Source organism: Lactuca serriola, chromosome 4 (genome assembly GCF_051521515.1).
Source record: "Lactuca serriola cultivar US96UC23 chromosome 4, Lser_US96UC23_V15, whole genome shotgun sequence".
Classification (NCBI taxonomy): Eukaryota; Viridiplantae; Streptophyta; class Magnoliopsida; order Asterales; family Asteraceae; genus Lactuca; species Lactuca serriola.
This window is the reverse complement of record NC_136411.1, coordinates 361,436,525-361,442,832: the sequence shown is the minus strand read 5'-3', so window position 1 is coordinate 361,442,832 and position 6,308 is coordinate 361,436,525. Positions and strand designations below refer to the sequence as shown.

The following is a 6,308-nucleotide window of genomic DNA, read 5'->3' as shown; positions in this document are numbered from 1 at the left end:
TTCAAATAAATCAATTATACCATTAATTACCATGGAAAAACTTTTGAGTGGTTGTTTTTAATTAGATAAAATTATTATTATAAAGAATCATTATTATAAATAAATATAAAAAGACATGAGAGTTTCAAATTAATATGTTGTTAGGAAATTTACCTCTATTATAATAGTTATATATAGATATGATGACGTGTTTTAAATAGTGTACAAATATGTAACAATGTTATCTTATACTATGCCAAGTGATGCAATGATGGACTTGCTCTTGACGTAGTTTATACAAAATAAAACAATGTCATTTTCCGTTTACATCATAAAAAATAGTCCTAAGAGTGTAACAAATAGTTGGAACCATGGAATTTTTTAAAACAATGAAATTTTCATATTTTTTTTATGAAAGTGTAAAAGAGTTAGAGTTAAAAGTTCAGTACCTTTGCCTTGGGTCGTTGGGCTTCTCAGTCCGACTCCATTCTAGTGGCAAGTTCTACCGGAAAAGTTCAGTAGCTTTGCCTTGAGTCGTCCGACTTCTTAGCCCGACTCAATTACAACGGCAAGCTCCGCATGCAAGGTCCAGTATCCTTGCCTCGAGTCACCTGGTTTCTCAACCCGGCTCCATTATAACGAAAAACTCTGACTGCAAGGTTCAGCTCCCTTGCCTTAAGTCGCATGGCTTCTTGGCCTGACTCCACTAACTTGGCTTCTCAGCCTGACTCCATTACAACAACATCTTCCACTAACAAGGTTCAAAGCCTCGCAATCTTTTCCTATATGATTCCACACGATGCTCTCCTATGTGATGTATCTACGATCGCTGATAGATAAGCCTGATCCATTCCACACAATGCTCTCCCACGTGATATATTTATGATTGCCGGTAGCTAAGCCCGATCAATTCCACACAATGCTCTCCCGCGTGATATATCTATGATCGGTGGCAGCTAAGCCCAATCCATTCCACGTGATGCTCTCCCGCGTGATGTATCTACGATCACTGGCAGCTAAGCCCAGTACATTCCATGCGATACTCTCCCGCATGATGTATCTATGATCGCTGGCAGCTAAGCCCGTTCCATTCCATGTAATGCTCTCCCACATGATCTATCTATGATCGTTGGTAGCTAAGCCCGATGCATTCCACACGATGCTCTCACGTGTGATGTATCTACGATCGTTGGCAGCTAAGCCTGATCCATTCCACATGATGCTCTCCCACATGATGTATCTACGATCATCGGCGACTAATCCTGATCTGTTCCACACGATGCTCTCTCGCGTGACATCTCCACGATCGTTCGCTGCTAAGCACGAACTATTCTTCTAAGTCGTGCAACATAAGTCGCGGATTGTCGTGCATCGTAAGTTGTGCATCATAAGTTTATGTCATGCTTAGCACCACATTTAGTGTCTCTTCTCTTATAATCAGCATGGCTTTCATATGCTCGAACGTTTAATAGGGCGTTTACTACGTTACATCTTGCTATAGCAAGATTACTCTTCAAAATAATGTTATCAAAAGCAACATTGTCACTTATAATCCATCAATATCTATGCTATATGACTCTTGGCAACAGTATGTCGTATGTTATCATGGAAACAACCTCGTTGCCTATTCTTATAGCAACCTCGCCATGCGCATCATAATCTGATACGGCTACCCATGCTACCCACATCAGACTTGAGGGTAATCCAGCTAGGTATAGCTCGAGCAAGAAACACCTTCAGGACGGTTATTAATGCTCATGCAAAAAAGACGATGAAGATAATTACCTATGACATTCCCCCAAGATGATAGAAATGCCGCGACATCCATGTCGTACAACAGCCCCGCTCTACAATAACATTATTAGCAGCTTTGCTCTGTATGATCTCAACAACAGTTACGTACCGTCACACAAACCGGACCACATTCCTCTCAATGAAGTAGTATCAAGTCAACTCAAGATGCATAAGCAATGCTTGGCTCGTCGCGCAGCACCACAACTCTATTAGGCGAGGTTAGGTCGTTCCTTTTACTCTTTGATGTATTGGTGCTTTGATTAGTCCGATTTGATCGGAGTAGGTGGATCTGACGACACACCGTTTATATGACTAAGTCAAGTCTAATGTCATTGGCCGCATACCAATAACATCGGACTGGGGGGGACTTGATGATATATGGTCCATTAACATTGCCTAGACAGCTCTGGTGCACCAGCCTTGTCTGGCGCTCCCTTGCCAGCCTTGTCGGGGACTCTCCTGCAGGCCCGACCTGTCGCTCCCTTGCCTAGCGCTCCCTTGTCGTCCTTTCCTGGTGTGCCCCCGCCAACCCCGCCTGGCGCCTCCGGGCTGCCTTGCCTAGCTCCTTGCTAGTTGGGCCTGAATTAGGCTAGCCCATGGCTTGACCTAATTCCCGTTGACCTAATTGTCAACTATAAATAGAATAGTGCCTCCTCCATGGAGGGGGACTCTTTCCCCTTGGCTCAGCCGCCACATTATACTTCGGCCGGGTAGCTCAGCTGCCACCTGCCGTTGTCATCCACCATACACCACCAGTAGCAGCACCAAGATGGTTCTCTCCAGCTAAGAAGAACCATCTCATATCTACCAACTGATCTAACTTGATCGTTTGAGTCCACTCCCGGGACATAGTCCCTGGGCGACTCTAATGACCTTGTCTGTTGTCACCTTGAAGATTCGTCTCCGACGTGGAAGAACATCCCCAAAAGAATCGTTGGAGTTCTATGTCACATCACATGTAAAAACAAATTAAAAAGATAAAGTAAAAAAAATTGTAACGTCGCAATTTTCAACCCAAAATTTTCATTTTAAAATAAGATAAATACTCATTTTCATAAAATTACAATCAAGATGGAAACACTTATTCATAAAACCATAATCCAAAAAATCTAGATTAGAGTACAAATAAAATCATCACAGAAGTGTCAAAACATAAAGGTTGTTGATGTATGATTACAATCACTCTCTAGCCTTCCCATGATCAGAAGAAGTACCTAAAAACATTTAATCTACAATTATAAGCACAAGTCTTAATGAATACCTCAACATACAACATAACATGGAGAATGTTATGATCCCATCATTGTCTTACAATCACTTCCATTGTTGTAGTCTCATTGAAGTCCTTCCTGTTATCCCCCCCCCCCCCCCCCCCATAATCTTTCATGCAAGTGTTATGGTCCTCTATAGTCTTCATACAAGTGTTATGGCCCCCTATATTCTTTCATGCAATAGTCATAAAGACAATATATCATAACATGACACCTAGTGTCCTATATAGTGTAGTGAGAAGGCTCACCTGAATCAAACACTTAAGAATCACATCTATAATATGGAATTTTGCAAGAAATAGTCTCATAGACTACATAACATTAAATTCAAGTGTAAACTCAATCTACAACTCAAAATCCAACAAGTTTGACCAAAACTCAAACTTGGTTAAAAGTCGGTAGTCAACGGTTAACATGTAACATCCCAAAAATACAGGCAAAAAATTTCATTTATTTAAATAGGTCAATTCATAAAAACTTCGATATAAAAGTTTCATAATAAAGCTTCATGTATGAAAAGCAGCCACATCATAATAATATGTCAGAGTACATCCCAGAAAAATCCATAATACGGAAAACAAGATTGTGTGTGTGTGATATGCCGCTACCGCGCCAGTTCCTTCCCCTAGCTGAAGAGGTACCTGAAATCAAAACAGTAAACTGTAAGCACGAAGCTTAGTGAGCTCCCCCATAATAGCTCATACCATGCAACCATATAATGAACAACTAGGAGATACGGGTCTCGCCCACACTCATGGAGATACGGGCCTCGCCCACACTCTGCTATCTGGGAGATACGGGCCTCGCCCACACTCCGCTATCTGAGAGATACGGGCCTCGCCCATACTCAGCTACTAAGCCATAACATACAAGTATCACACAAACAACAAGTATAAACAATTCTATCATACTAGAATATATCATAATCAAACTCAACTATGGTCAACTCCTTGGTCAAAGTCAACTTCCAGTTGATTGGGCTCGCTGAGTCATGGCACAGACTCCCCGATTCCCTCTCCTACTATCCCAGTTCTACTCATCAAGTCCTTCTTCCCACTCACTGAGTAACCCTTAACTTACTTCTAGGGATGATTAGACTGACGCGCGATCCGACTCGCCGAGTCCGAGAACAACTCGCCGAGTCCCACGAGCAGATCTCCTACTCACTTCCAAATCCTCACCAGAGCATCCATCTTGAGGATTTGGTTTCTGGGACTATTGCTACACGTTAAATTGCTAACTCCGCGTGCAGCTACGAAGGGTTGGACCTTCTACACTTAAACCCTTCTTAACTCAGTAACAGCTCATATGACTCGCCGAGTTTGAAGAACAACTCGTCGAGTTCCAGGTAATCTTCATAGGACTCGCCGAGTTGTTCATCCAACTTATCGAGTCTAAGACCATCTTCATAGAAACCGCCGAGTCCACTTTGGAACTCGTCGAGTCCTTTCAACTCTCCTCCCATACAGACCAAATTTGAGACATGCAACAGTTCCAAACCACGGATCTAAGCTCTTAGGGCATGCTTATCACGTAAAGTTGCAAACTTTACGTGCATGCATGGCCCTATGAGTTCCAAAAGTCAATTCCAAGCTCTTTATGAGGTCATACACTCAATAGGGACCTCAATCACTTCTACCACATAGACTTTACACTTCCAAGATGTCCATAAGGTCCAGATCCGAAGTCCTTTTAGAACATAGAGTATGAACACATGGAGGTTGACGTTTTAGGGCTTGAAAACCACCAATTAGGGACAAAAGGGGATCTAATGAACTAGTGATCAAGATAGGAACTTTTATACCTGAATGGAAGCTTCCCACAGTGTAGATTTCCGATCTACTTCCCCTTTTTGCACTCTTCAACCTCCTCCTTCTTCTACTAAGCTCCAAACTTCCTTCACAAGGCCAAGATCACTCACAAGAACAATATGGGGGCTAGGGTTTCGCTCTACAGCTCTCTGGAAGTGTTAGGGACAAAGGAGGCCAAGTTAAAGCGTTTAAATAAGGTGCAAACACCCAGGTTAGGGTTTTTGTCCAAACAGGGTCTACTCGCCGAGTCCGGGACCCGACTCGCCGAGTTGATCGCTCAAGTCCTGCGTCCCTTCCCGCTTCTACTCGGCGAGTTGGACCTTCAACTCACCGAGTCCAAGGCCAAAATGCAAAGTATATAACAAAAGAATACGTACCAAGAACCATGTGCTACATAACGACTATTGCACCGTAAACACAAGACGAAAAAAATAACCGAAAAATACTCAGATGTCATGTCGTGACCATAAGCTCCTTGCGCTGCGAAATCTAGCTTAACAACTTTTCTTGTTAGAGTCCTTAAGCCTTCCAGCCAAGCAATAACCCTTTTAGATCTGGATCTCCTAAAAATATTAATGGATAAAGTCTTCAACTTCATTTAGATCTAAGTCCCAAAATTCTCAAATCTCAAAACCTAACTCTAAAAGGGACTTAATGAACAAAAATCTTATGCATGGCTTAATGGAAATGTACGAGCTCCCATTTTCCACCTTCTAAATGTCCAAAAAGCAATCTAAATCATTTCAAAGGTTTTGGAGTCCTTCAAACTCGAAGTACACAATGAAAAAGGGGCAAAAAGGGACCAAAACACCAACCAACATTAGATCTATAAATGAAAGCATATAAAACTTAGATATTTGAAACTTACAAAGGTCCAAAGATGATATGAAGGTTAAAAATGCTTCCAAGAGCAATCTTCTTTCCTTTCTTCACTCTAATGCATTAAAAGAACACCCATAATGATATTCGGTGAGAGAGAACGAGCTTTAATACTTCAAGAGAGGCTAGCCTTTCGTTAAAGGTGCTCAAGGAGGTGATGGAGGCTACAAATGATGAAGTGCTACATTTAATGCCCTTAAATAGGTCCATATCCAGGTCCATATCCTGAGGCCTAAGTCCTAAGCCCAATCAATGAGAATTGTACTGCGAGTCTCAAAAGTCGCAGTGTGACCCATATCATTTAATAAATCTTATTAATTCCATCGTGATTCGCTCATTGCTTCAACCTTCCTTGGACATAAAAAATTAATAATCAAAGAAGGAAAATCACAATAGGAACTCAAGTATTAAAAAAATTGTCGAAACACATTTAAAGGACCTTAGATAACCAAAGAAAATGGTTCAATGATCTTAGAAATCCAAAAAAAATTATGGAAACCTGCCATTATCGACTAGATTGATTAAAACAAACAAATTTTAGTAACATTTTAAATCTTGAAAACATTTAAATAAC

General features: G+C 41.3%; 1 long non-coding RNA gene across 1 annotated transcript; it reads right to left on the bottom strand.

Moving 5' to 3' along the window:
- Positions 1-3,481: 3,481 nt before the first annotated feature.
- LOC145100745 (uncharacterized) lies at positions 3,482-5,882 on the bottom strand. The gene is made up of 4 exons (XR_013705233.1): positions 5,724-5,882; positions 5,233-5,418; positions 4,849-4,937; positions 3,482-3,685 (listed from the first exon to the last, which is right to left on the bottom strand). It is a non-coding gene; the product is annotated as an uncharacterized LOC145100745 (long non-coding RNA).
- Positions 5,883-6,308: the final 426 nt, after the last annotated feature.